This window comes from Apium graveolens, chromosome 10, assembly GCF_009905375.1.
Source record: "Apium graveolens cultivar Ventura chromosome 10, ASM990537v1, whole genome shotgun sequence".
NCBI classification, from domain to species: domain Eukaryota; kingdom Viridiplantae; phylum Streptophyta; class Magnoliopsida; order Apiales; family Apiaceae; genus Apium; species Apium graveolens.
Genome location: NC_133656.1, coordinates 130,220,060 through 130,234,768, shown reverse-complemented (window position 1 = coordinate 130,234,768; position 14,709 = coordinate 130,220,060).

Below are 14,709 nucleotides of genomic sequence, written 5' to 3'. Positions count from 1 at the left end.
CGCGACTATCCGGATAATATGAATTCACTGCTTAGAATACCAAGAACCTATTCAGTGAATAGTTACCGTAAAATAAACTTCTTCTACCCTACAATGTCCCGATTAGATACAAGGCATGGATCTCGTGTCAAGCCTATCTAATTCAATCACTTGCTTACCATTTACTATGCTTAGTTCTATGCAAATTAGAAACTCCTTTCTAATTTCATTCACTCTGGCCAGAGATTCCTGAACTAGCATAAGTGGATCAGCCTTGAACATTCGCTTCCTTCACTGGAAGGGGTGGATCCTTTATTGATCATACACTATCTTCGTGTACAAATTCCTATACCCAGTAGAGCCCTAATAATTGTCCCTGGAGACTAAGAACTAAACCAAAGCATAGTTCAGTGTACACAAGATGACTATGATGACCTCAAGTCTAAGGATACTTGTACAACTATCACTATGTGAACAACTGCTGACACGTGAGTGAACTCCATCAGTTGTTCAGCTGTGCGAGTCATGTTCAGTGAACTTATTCTATAATAAGCACCTACATACTAGCTATAGTGTCACCACACAAATGTCTATGAGAACAGACATCCTTCATAATGAAGCAAGCATAGTATGTACCGATCTTTGCGGATTATTAATTACCAGTTAGTAATCCTATGATCAGGAACTATTTAAGTTTAGAGTTATCATCTTTTAGATCTCACTATTATGATCTCATCATAATCCATAAAAAGCTTTACTCTAAACTATGGTATATCTTATTTAAACACTTAAATAGATAGAGCCCGTAATAAAAACAAAACAAGTCTTTTATTAATATCAATGAAATCAAAACAGATTACATAAAAAGTTATTCCTAAATCCTAATACATGATTGGACTTAGGACATATTCCTTTCAATCTCCCACTTGTACTAAAGCCAATCACTCTGGTATCTAATACCCATCTTGTCTTTATGACGATCAAAGTGACTTTCAGAAAGTAGCTTTGTGAGTGGGTCTGCCATGTTGTTATGTGTGTCAACTCTATTTCAATACAATACAAGAAATGTTACCGCGCTCCCACTAACCTTTTGGAGACACATGGTTTATCTACGCTTTTGATAAAACCAAACTCTTTGATTGTCTCATCAAAACGGATGTTCCATATCTCGAGAAGCTTGCTTTAAACCACATATGGTTCACTATAGCTTACACACTAGGTTTTCTTTTCCCTTGGAAAGAAAACCATCTGGCTAATTGTCAGATCTCATAGTCGTAGTAAGCAGCAATCGCAAGCAAAATCCGAACTGATTTTAACAGGGCTATAGGTAAAAAGTTTCATCAAAGTCAATCCATTGCCTTTGTTCGAATCCTTTTGCCAAAATCCTGGCCTTAAAGGTCTCCACCTGGCCATCTGCTATAATCTATCTTTTGTATACCGTATACATAGATTCCATTCCGGATTTTATGGCACTTTGCCATATCTCTGAGTCAACACTACTCATAGCCTCATTATAAGTCACAGGGTCGTCATCATCAATGATCGACAACTCATTGTCATTCTCAATGACAAGGCCATATTACCTCTCAGGTTGGCGAGACACTTTCCCTGATCTATGAATGGGTTGTTCCACAAAAGGTTATCCAGTCAGAACAGGTGTTTCCACTTGATCCGTAGTAGTTTGTGCTTCTTAAACTTCATCAAGTTCAATTTTGCTCCCACTGTTTCCTTCAAGGATAAACTCCTTTTTCAAGAAGGTAGCATGTCTGGAGACAAACACCCGATGATCGGTGTAAAAGTAATACCCTAAAGTCTCTTTAGGATATCCCACAAAACTACATTTTACGGATCGATATTCCAGCTTATCTGGGTCAACTTACTTGACATAAGCTGGACATCCCCAAATCTTAACGTGTTTAAGACTCGGTTTCCTTTCTTTCCATATCTCAAACGGAGTTTGAGGAACAGATTTGGAAGGCACCTTATTCAGTAAATATGCTGAGGTTTCCAATGCATAACCCCATAGGAATACTGGAAGATTTGCATAGCTCATCATGGACCGAACTATGTCTAACAAAGTTCGATTTCTCCTTTCAGATACCAATCTGGAGGCGTCCACTGGGAGACTATACCATTTACTTTGAGATAATCTAGAAACACTCCATTAAAGTATTCACCACCTCGATCTGATCGAAGAGTTATAATACTATGTTTGGTTGTTTCTCCACTTCATACTTATATTCTTTGAACTTTTCAAAGGCCTCAGACTTGTGTTTCATCAAACACATATCCGAATCCAGATCTATCATCTATGAAAGTAATGAAGTATGAAAATCCACCCATGGCTTGCGTAGACATTGGTCCACATACATCTGTGTGTACCATTCCTAGCAAATTTGCAGTCCTCTCTCCATGTCTACTAAATGGAGACTGCAGTGCCACTATGAAGTGAGATTTTCATCATCCCTTTTCTTTTATTAGTTTGTTCAATCTGAAGTAAATTATGTCACATTTATACAGACCATTATTTAAATTACCACGTCCATAAAGAATATTATCTTTAAGAATAGAACATTCATTATTCTCAATAATAAATGAAAAACCAGCCAAGTCTAACATGGGAATAATATTCCTCACAATCGAGGGAACAAAATAACAATTATTTAAAACAATAGTCTTGCCCGTAGGCATATGTAAATGAAATGATTCTACATCTTCAGCAGCAACTCTTGCTCCATTTCACATCAGTAGAATCACCTCCTCTTCCTCAAGAGTCCTACTTCTCCTTGGTCCCTGCAACAAATTGCAGATTTGAGAACCACAGGCGGTATCTAATACCCAAGTAGAAATTTAATTTAATGACATATTCACTTATATCATGAACATACCTGAATCAGAAGCGGTAGTCTCACTACCCTTCTTCTTCTTCAATTCTGCAAGGTAAACCTTGCAGTTCCTCTTCCAGTGCCCCACCTTGTTACAGTGAAAGCAAACAACTTTGCTCTTGGGGTCTTCAGCTTTTAGTGGAACCGGCATTTTCTCACCTACTTTCTTCTTCTTGGAAGGGTTCCTCTTCCTTTTCTTAGGATTGGAACCTTCACCAATTAGAAGAACAGAACTCTTCTTAGGGGGAAAATTCGATTCCGCAGTCTTCAACATGTTGTGGAGTTCAGGCAGGCTGACATCCAACTTATTCATGTGAAAGTTCACAACAAACTGCGAGAACGAACTCGGAAGCGATTGCAAGACCAAGTCTTGGCTCAGCTCCCCATCCATGGAAAAACCAAGTTGTCCAAGACGTTCAATCAAATTGATCATCTTAAGTACATGGTCATTCACAGATGATCCCTCAGACATCCTACAACCGAACAACTCCTTCGATATCTCATATCGAGCTGTCCTCCCCGCCACATCATACAACTCTTGTAGATGCATTAGGATAGTGTGAGCATCCATATGCTCATGTTGCTTCTGTAGCTCAATGTTCATGGAAGCTAGCATGATGCATTGAGCAACATTTGCATCATCTATCCACTTACGATACACAATATGTTCATCATTATATGCATCACTAGCAGGTTCAGTAGGCTTAGGTGAGTCAATCACGTATTCCAGCTTCTCAATCCTGAGAACAATTCTCAAGTTTCGAAGCCAGTCAGCATAATTAGGACCAGTCAATTTGTGAGCATCCAGTATGCTCCTGAGTGATAGTGCAGAAGACATAACGTACAAAGTAAATCTGTAAATGATAAATACATAACAACACTTAGCAAATATTCGATTTCATTTTAAAACACTATATGAATCGGGTCTTTATTCATAAGTGGCTCCCACTAGTTTATCTAATTTATTCAACCCCCTACGTGAAAAATTAAGCATTCATAATGCTAGTGGGAATAGGGATCCTACATTCCATTACACAACCCCGGCTGTGGCACGAAACGCCATGTAATGTTCAATAGGCAGACAACTCTTGTCAATTACATCTAATGTTATTCCCTAATCAAACTTTAGCCTCTTGAATAATTGAGTCACGGCTGTGGCACGACAAACTCAATATTCTAAGTCAAGTCTAACCCAACATTCCGTACAATTGAATCAGTCCCCAAAGGCCCACGGCTGTGGCACGTAACGACCTTTAGATTCTTATTCAATGTACACATCTCTATGTAATAGACAAGTATTTCTTACTTCGAAATCAAAGCCCTCGGCTGTGGCACGAAACGACAATAATTTAAAAATAAGAACTACTTTTCTATCATGTTGGAAGGCTATGACCGACACAAGCCCGTTATGTCATTGGCCAATTACTACTTGATATTATTTAATTTTAGAGGGATTATATTACGTTACAATCATAATCATATTATAAAGAGATTCTTCCTTTTAAATTAAATATTTCAAATCAATAATCAATAATCAGATGATTGCCAGATCGGGTGGAGCATTGTCAAGAGGCGTCACTTAATAACCCTTTCTTACAGATAGAAATCTGTTGTGGACAGAATCATCCTTTCTCTCATATCAAAAATTCATATTCAATTACGTGTTTCATAAATACAAGAATCTCATGATTGTATTCATAATATTGTTATTAAGGTAATGAAACAATTTCACTATACTAGGTTGTCTAACAAACGCCTTATGTTCATTTAAGTTCACCTAAATCTATCATCGCATGATAAACTAAGCATATATCACATATATAAACATGAATAAACATCAAGGTAGGCATGTTACATCATCTAGCATATTAGTCTAAGCATTATACATCTCTATGTATCACATGAACCATTTAAAAGCAATTAAAACAGTTAAAAACAGCTTTAAAACACTTTCAGAATTATAAACAGTTCAAAACTTTTATATAAACTAAAATTGATCACTCCATTAGATCCGTCTCGGAAAAATGAATCCAACGGTATATTGCACGCCCAAAACGGAGTTACGAAACTCCCAGAAAATCAATTTTAATCTGGACAGTCGGGCTGTAACGCATTACAGGAACGCGTTACAAGCCCTGTAACGCATTCCGGTGATGCGTTACAACCCTTTTAACCAATTAAAAGGTGTAACGCATTCCGTGAATGCGCCACAGGGTATAACGCATTCCCGGAATGCGCGACACCCCCTTTTTTTTTGTTTTCTGCAGCAGCCGCCGCCTTTTCCTCGATCTCCGTGCCGCCGTACATCTGACTGTTTCTTTGTCTTTCTCCGTGCAGCAGCATTCAGCAAACAAATATACAGCAGCAGATATACAAATATATAAACATACTTACAATTCATATATATATTTGATTTATTTAATTACGAATTTAATTGCAACAACTTCAAAAATTCATAATAAAAAATATATACATCCTAAAATTATGAAAAAAATACCCAGACGATCTACAACACTTATAGAACCCAGATCAATATTCAAAATTATTATGAGAAACGATTTCTCATCAGACAAAATTAATCCATAATATAACTTGTAAAAATCATAATTAATTCATACAAGCACATAAAATTCTGAAATTTTTACCACAGATCTATATGCATACAACCTAAGCTCTGATACCAATGTTGGATTTTAAACGTAGCGGGGGCATGGCAAAACACTTTTACACATATAAAATCCAAATAAAAGCATATAAATCATTGTAAAAACATAGGGATCGAATCTAACCTTTAAAATAATTTGGAGACAACGATCAGAGATCCTTAGCAGTTGCTCCTCAAGTGTGAAGCACTCCACCGGTATCCACCAAGAAAACGATGTTAAGGAGGAGGAAGAAGGTGGAGAGAATTGGGTTTTCCAAACTTTTTGGGTTTTTGGGGTTCGAATAAAATATAGGGTCTATAATAGTATATTTATAGGCAAAATTTTTAGCTGAAATTTTCCCATAAATAATATTATTATTATTCCATTTATTATTCTCATTAATAATTAAAACACCTTTTAATTATTAATCCTTTTTCTAAACACTTTAGAAATAATTCTCTCTCTTAATTTAATTTCCAAAAATTAAATCCTTTAATTAATAATATTAAGAACTTTTCTTAATTAATTTATAATTAATTAAATCTCATTTAATCAATTATTAAATTTGCCAATTAATTATTTATTTCATAAATAAATAATTATTAGCCATTATTAATTAATTCCTCCACCATAAATCATTCTCTTTTTTATGGTGTAACCCTGTAGGTTCAATATTAAGCCGGTAGTAGAAATAAATAATAATAAAACTATTTTATCATTATTTATATAAATTCTCTAATTTATTAAATATGATTAATTAATTAATCACATTTATTCTACATCGTGAGGGATACTTCTCAGCATATCGCGACTATCCGGATAATATGAATTCACTGCTTAGAATTCCAAGAACCTATTCAGTGAATAGTTACCGTACAATAAACTCCTTATACCCTACAATGTCCCGATTAAATACAAGGCATGGATCTCGTGTCAAGCCTATCTAATTCAATCACATGCTTACCATTTACTATGCTTAGTTCTATGCAAATTAGAAACTCCTTTCTAATTTCATTCACTCTGGCCAGAGATTCCTGAACTAACATAAGTGGATCAGCCTTGAACATTCGCTTCCTTCACTGGAAGGGGTGGATCCTTTATTGATCATACACTATCTTCGTGTACAAATTCCTATACCCAGTAGAGCCCTAATAATTGTCCCTGGAGACTAAGAACTAAACCAAAGCATAGTTCAGTGTACACAAGATGACTATGATGACCTCAAGTCTAAGGATACTTGTACAACTATCACTATGTGAACAACTGCTGATACGTGAGTGAACTCCATCAGTTGTTCAGCTGTGCGAGTCATGTTCAGTGAACTTATTCTATAATAAGCACCTACATACTAGCTATAGTGTCACCACACAAATGTCTATGAGAACAGACATCCTTCATAATGAAGCAAGCATAGTATGTACCGATCTTTGCGGATTATTAATTACCAGTTAGTAATCCTATGATCAGGAACTATTTAAGTTTAGAGTTATCATCTTTTAAGTCTCACTATTATGATCTCATCATAATCCATAAAAAGCTTTACTCTAAACTATGGTATATCTTATTTAAACACTTAAATAGATAGAGCCCGTAATAAAAACAAAACAAGTCTTTTATTAATATCAATGAAATCAAAACAGATTACATAAAAAGTTATTCCTAAATCCTAATACATGATTGGACTTAGGACATATTCCTTTCAACTTCCACGCTCAATATTTTTATAATTTGACCCTATTTGCACTCTTTATGAGATTTACAATCACAACTTCAAATTCCGCTTACATTACTGATCATTCAACATAACCACTCATTTGCTAATAACATTCTTCCTTTAGAAACTCTGGAGATTTCTTTAATCTTCTTTGCTCGTACTCGGCTTCTCGTGAATCGACTTATTCTTCGAACTCTAATCATCTCAGAAATTGGATGACCAGTTTCTCCGTACATTGGTTCTGTCGTTAAATTTATCAAACAAGATTTGCATTCTTCTGTTAGGAACAAACAAATCATCTCCGTAATAGCGGGTACACTTGGCCTTCTAAAAAAACCATGCTAATTTCTAGAACAAGTATTCTTCTGGACAATATGAATCTTATAATAAACAGGAACTCAAGTAGTAGTTTGACAACCACATTTTTAAAACTTGTTTTGTTCCAAGGAATTTTAGAAAAATTTTATGAAAAAATCTCTTTTGAAAAATGTTTAAAATTTTGAAAATAATACACCTGGTCGTCATTACTGTAACGACCGAGGAATTACGCTTGTATTATATTATAATAATAATAATTATGAGTATTATTATGTGATTAAATGTGTTAAGTCATTAAACCTAACTGCTATGTGTTACGTGTTGGTTGTTTTGATCCAAACGTGTTTTGGATATTTATTGAGCGTTCTATCGTCAGTTATATATATTATATCAAAACCTGTACAGCTCAAAACTATGTTTTAAAAGCCCGTATTTCAAACAAAATCATTGGCCCTATTTTGCCAAAAATGCCCTATACCGTATCGCTATTCTGAACCCCTAGACATTTTACAAATTGACCTTTTTCGCGAAAAACGACTTTTCCGGACCCCTTCGGGTACCAAAAGCCCCACAAAAATCACATTTTTATTTTTATATGATCATGAAATTATTATATATCATTTTTCTTTGTATTTTTGTATTTTTCACAATTTTTGGGAATTTTTAGCATTTATTTTGTATTTATTGGATATTTAAAAATTCAATATTAATACCCAAAAATTATAAAAATTGGGGCCAAATATTTTTAATAGGAGTATAATTAGACCCTTAATTTTACTTAGGAGTATTATTTTCATAAATATAAAAACCTGATTTGCTATTATTTTTTTTCAGTTAATTACAATTAAAAATCAGAAAATAAAAAGAAAAAGAAAAAGGAATTAGGGTTAGGGTTTCTGTGAAGAACAGGGCGGGAGGATCAATCGCGAATTTGAAGGTGATTCTGACAACCAAATCGAGCGTGTAAGTAGTCAAATTGAAGCTGGTGATTCGTAGTTTCTGTTTATGTGATTATTTTTGTTGATTGTTGAGTTGATTTTAATTTCGTGTTTTCGGGTTTAATTCTTGAATTCGGGTTTGATTCTCTGTGTGTTGTTTGATGTTATTGTTGTTGGAGATGAGTAGATCGTTGTTGTGCGAGTCGAATGGTACCGGTTTCGTGATGTTTGGTGTCCGTTTTAGCATCGCCGGAGTTTCGCCGCCGCCGCCATGTTCTTCGCGGTTCCGGCGCTGTGTTCGACGAAGACGAAGAAGGAAGGAAGGGGGGACGTCGTTGTGATGCTGTGCCTCAGAAACGCAGAAGAAGCGAGTTGGAATCGAGCGTTTCGTTTCGCCGGAATCAGTCCGCCGGCGTCGGATTCTGGGGAAGGGACCGGTGTTCTTCGTGACCCGATTGGGTCGGGGACGACCCGGTTTCCAACCCGGTTTCGACCCGGTTTCGATCCAAAAATCCCCAATTTGATTTTCTGATTTTTGTTTCTGAATTCTTATTATTTAATTATATTTTATAAAAACAGAAATTAGATTTATTAATTCTAAAAATTTATTTAAAAATTAGATTTAAAATCTGAAAAATAGTATTATTAATTTCTGAATTATTTTATTTAATTATAAATTCGAATTTATTTATTTAATTAAATATTTAATTATTTATCTAATTATTTATTAATTATCTAATTAATTAATAATTGGGTAATTAATTAATAATTAGGTAATTAATTAGTAAATAAAGATTAGAAATAATTAAGTAATGTGATTAATAATCTAATAATTAGTTAATAGTGCGAGTAATGATTCGATAATTGAATTATTATTCGAGCGTTAGTTATTTGAATAATATTGTAATAATTATTCGTATCGTATAATTAGATATCAGTAATTAATTAATTAACGAATCGTACGAGTTTCAATAATAATCTAATAGATCGATAATGATGCGGGAGTTGCGAGTGGCTCGTGAATATACGAGTAATTAATCGTTAAGTGATTTATAATTCGAATAATTCGTAGTTATTCGATAAATAGCGTATCGGTTAATTAAGTTGATTGATTATTTGTAAATAATCGATCTAATCGAATAAATATCGATAAGTTATAAATATTATAATAAATTGTGATTAATCTTAATAATTAGGGATTAATTATTTTAAATTAGTAAATAATTATCTATTAATTATTTATTAGTTATTTATTTATTAATTGATTAATTATTTCGATAATTAATCACATAATTCTCAATAAATCGTAACTTCTTCATTTTTACTCCAAAAATTATAAAAAAAATATTTTTGACTTTGATTTTTCTTAAATAATTATTTAAAAATTATTTTAGGATTTAAAAGGTTATAATAATTATCTATATTGAATAATAAATTGAATTATCAGTGTTTAATTCATAACAATTCAACCGTTAGTCCGATTTAAGTGAAACGAAGACCCCTAAACTCAGAAAAATGAGACGAATCCAATAAAAATGGTTGTAAGTTATAATTTCTTCTGAAAAAGAGTGGTTTGGTGATAATTGATAGTTCATAGGTCCTAGTAGGGATATAATTGAGCCGAATAAATCCCGAAAAATTATAATAAAATCAGATAAGGCTAGTTAATACCAATATGAGTCTAGTATCGATTCTAAAAATAGTTATGAGATTAAAAATCAATTATGTGCTTTATGTGCTATGTGCCTTACGTGATTATGTGAATCTTATGTGGCATATAATTATATGTATATATATGCGAGTCAGATAGAAACGCATGGGTAGACTGATAAGGTTGCGTGATATCAATTCAAGATACACGTATGTAGTAAATTATCTAAACACCTATCTTTCCATGATTTGTTCAGTGTTAGCAAGGCAGAACAAGCTAGGGTCAGAAGGCAGTAAGTTAAACCAGGTTAAGTACGCGCAAGGCAAGTTTCTCCCCTATTCTAAATTCAGAATAGTGATTTATATTTCCTTTCTATCGTATCAATTCTCATTGATAATTATTGTTCATATACACTGTTACCCATTTATATCACTTGTTCCATTTCATTTCAATTCTTGATTTACCCAATTTATTGAATTCCCTGTTCATATTTCAATTCCTTTACCCTATATATATTCTGGTATATCCTGGTGTTGGGATATATCAATAGCATACCGATTGTTCCGGATGCTCAGCCTTGGACTGGATGGTTACTATAAAGGCTGGGTTTTTCCCAGACCATTAATTAATAGGCCATAGTTGCCTGAGTACTCCTTATGTTGGTTGGGTCTATGCAGTTGGGTATAGATCCGCACTATATTCTGACTGATCAGCAGATTATAGTGCATATGTTGGTTCTTGTTTCCAGTCTTGTTCATTTGGCACTCGCCATCATTGGCAAATTATTATCATATACAGATACAGATGGTTATTCAAACCAGCAGCTTATCGGTTCATTTATTTCTCCCTCTTTTTATAATATATATATAGTTGCAGGCTTGTTGAGCAATTTTGGCTCATTTCTTTTATTGTCACTCCTATTGTTTTACAGTTAAGGTAAAGAATGAAACCCATCAGGACCCGCATAGTCAAGAAGCGAGTCAAGCAGCGGGACCCTCTTATACCAAGAGTGTTCCTTCCTATTCCCGAAGAGAGCTTTGAATTGCCAGATCAGGTGTAGCAGGATAAGTAGTAATGTTGGGTTGAATAAGAGTTTTGTGTAGTTTGAATAAAAGATTGCGTAGTGAAACTGTAGATAGAATAAAGTTTTGTAATAAAGAGAGTTCTTGAAACAGGTTTTATTTAGTTGGGTTTGTAATAAAGTGTAGTGCATGATTCTTGTTTCCAACCTCAACCCTTAAAAGATCCTGAGTAGTGATAGTTCGGGGTAATTATTATATTAATATTCCGCTTGTGCAGGTATAGTTGGTAATTGTTGTTAATAATGCCCCAAATCTATACCCCGGATTTGGAGGGTGTTATAGTTGGTATCAGAGCTTAGGATTGACCTTGGAAAACAAGAATGTTAGGGTTAAGATAAGATAGGAAAATAAGATAGGATGAGAGTGAGAGTGTTAGGACTGTTTGTCTATGTGATTAGAAGTATGAGTTATAGGATTGTGATTTGATTGTTTTTGTGTTATTATTTTTATGTATATTAGATGGCTTCTTTATCATCATCTACGGAGAGGACCGAGACAGATCCAGTGGATGCACCGGTAGTAGCCCCAGTGTCAGAGCAGATCTTACCTCCATTACCACCTGAGCCAGCACCAGAGATACCACTTCCCCCGGAGGTACCAGGTTTTGCAGATTATTTTCCATATGTTGAGCCAGAGATACCAGATATTCCACCATTAGAGTTTCCGATGTTTGATATTCCTGATATGGTTGATCTTCCGCAGTGGGAGGATTTAGAGCCTCAGATTCCTATGCCACCAGTTGAGATTCCAGAGATGCCACCGATGGAGCCAGAGGCAGAGCCGCCTGTGTATGCGCCTATGGAGCAGCCTGTCTTATTTCCTGCCCCATTAGCCATTTATGCACCTGTTCCGGGAGTGTATCAGTTTCCTCAGCCAGAGTTTATGGATGAGATCGTGGTAGATGGACCATTACCTTCTCGAGGTTCCAGCACTGATCTTCATGAGCATCATACCGTGACTTACCAGCGTTTTCAGGCAGAGAGGGAGGAGAGGATTAGATGGCAGAACCAGTGTAGAGAGATCCTTGGATTGTATGAGACACAGACGGATGGTCCTGTCAGAGCATTACGATCGGATTATATACTGAGAGAGAGACTACATCATATGCACCGGGTTAGTTCGCAGCAGCTTACTGATTTGAGACAGCAGGATCTTAGTGCGGAGACAGCATATCGCAGAGCATTGGGACTTACCGAGGCAGTGCTAGAGGCAGTGCGGGAGGAGTTGAGCCACGTACCACCAGGATTTTGAGACCAGCAGATCGATGAGTGTTGTATTATGTATATTTTGTAGATAGAGGCAGCATAGTATTGTATATTAGTTTGTATGAGTGTAGCTACTGACTCTGACTGATAGTAGTAGCAGTACGACTGTTATATCATAGGGTTTTGTATCAAGCACTGACACCTGTAGCTGGTGTTCTACCTATATATATATATATATATATGAGATAATCTTTTGCATGTTTTCTTTATTTTATGTCCAGTCATTTAAGCATTTACATTTATTTCAGTACCATTGCATATTTACAAATGTAGTTTTATTCACGATCATGTTGTAAAAAAAAAAAAAAAAAAAAAAAAAAAAAAAAATTTAAAACTATCATACTGTTTTATCTATTCAGTTATTTAATAAGTTATTTTATTTTCTCGAATCGACTGTTTTAATATATGTTTAATATACTGTTATTAAATAAGATCCATTATTTATTTACCAGAAAAATGGCACCTAAGAGAAAAGCGCAGCCCGACTCATCGAATGGAAACACCGAGGGCCAAAACAATAATAAACAGATGGATCAGATGTTTAATCTCATGCAACAGCAGATGTTGATGATGCAACAACAAATGCAGCAGCAGCAACAGCAGTTCCAGCAACAGATGTTACAGCAAGCCGCTCATCCAGGACATCAAATACCACCCGCAGCACCTACGACTACTTTCAAGCAATTTCAGTCGGTGAAGCCACCGGAATTTATGGGTTCCACAGATCCCACAAAAGCAAGAGCTTGGCTGAAAGAGATGGAAAAGGCTTTTTCGTTGGCAAAGGTCGAGGAAGAGCAGAAGACAGATTTTGCTAGCTATTTTCTAAAAGGCGAAGCTAATTACTGGTGGGAATCAAAGAAAGCTTTGGAAGAAGGTGTGGTGAACTGGAACAGATTCACTGATCTTTTCTTGGAGAAATATTTTCCTCGTTTTATGAAGAACCAAATGGAGATCAAGTTCCTGGAGCTGAAACAAGACAACTTTTCGGTTGCGGATTATGAAACCAAGTTTACTGAATTGGCAAGGTTTGTTCCAGAGCAGGTAGATACGGACGAGAAGCGGGCCAAGAGATTTCAGCAAGGACTAAAACCATGGATTCGTAGCAGGGTAGCTGTGTTTGAATTGACAACTTATACGGCTGTTGTTCAGAAGGCTATGATTATTGAAGGAGAAAGCGAAGCAGCTCGGAAAGAGAAAGGACCAGGGAATTTTCAGAATCGTTTCAACAAAAGGCCAGGATTTCAAGCTCGGGGAAAAGTACATTTCAAAAGGCCAGAGCAAAACAACCAGAGGATGGGTAATCGACTACCTGCCCCAACTCAGCAAAGGCTTATCCGACCGCCTATACCTGATTGCAGAACGTGTGGTAAAAAGCATACAGGAGTTTGCAACAAGCTAAATGTTACGTGTTTCAAGTGCAAGCAAAGGGGACACTATTCTGGAGAATGTCCAATGGGAAAGGCAGAAGTTACTTGTTTCCAATGTGGGAGAAAAGGACATATCGCCAAAGACTGCAGAGGAATTGCAATGGCTGCCAGTATTCCAAGAGTTTTAGCATTACCTCCACCTCCACTACCACAGCAAAATCAGCCTAAAGCAAGGACTTTCAACATGTCAATGAAGGAAGCGATACAGAGTCCGAATGTGGTTGCAGGTACACTTCCTGTAAATTCCGTAAATGCTTTAGTATTGATTGATTCAGGAGCTACTAGATCTTTTATTTCTGAAGCCTTTATCTCTAAGATAGATTGTGAGATTCAGTGGTTGGATGAAGTGTTAGTCATAAAATTAGCGAATAATGATCAGGTTGCAGTAGATCGAGTATGTCCGAGCTGTGATATTGAGATAGGGAGATGTCATTTTTCAGTTGATTTGATACCTTTTAGGTTAGGGGAGTTTGATATTATTTTAGGAATGGATTGGCTGTCTAGTAATAATGCTCAAATTGACTGTGCGAATAAGAGAGTGAAATTACAAACTGAAGAAAATGAAACGGTAATATTTAAAGGTGAGAAGCAAAAGCAGAAATTTCTATCAATAATGCAGACGAGAAGATTGCTACGTCAAGGATGTCAAGCTTATTTAGCCTATGTACGAGATGTTGATAAGGGAGATTTGAAGATTGAAGATATTCCTGTAGTTTGTGAATTTCTTGATGTTTTTCCAGACGAATTACCAGGACTTCCACCAGATCGAGAAATCGAATTCACTATTGACTTGACGCCAGGGACT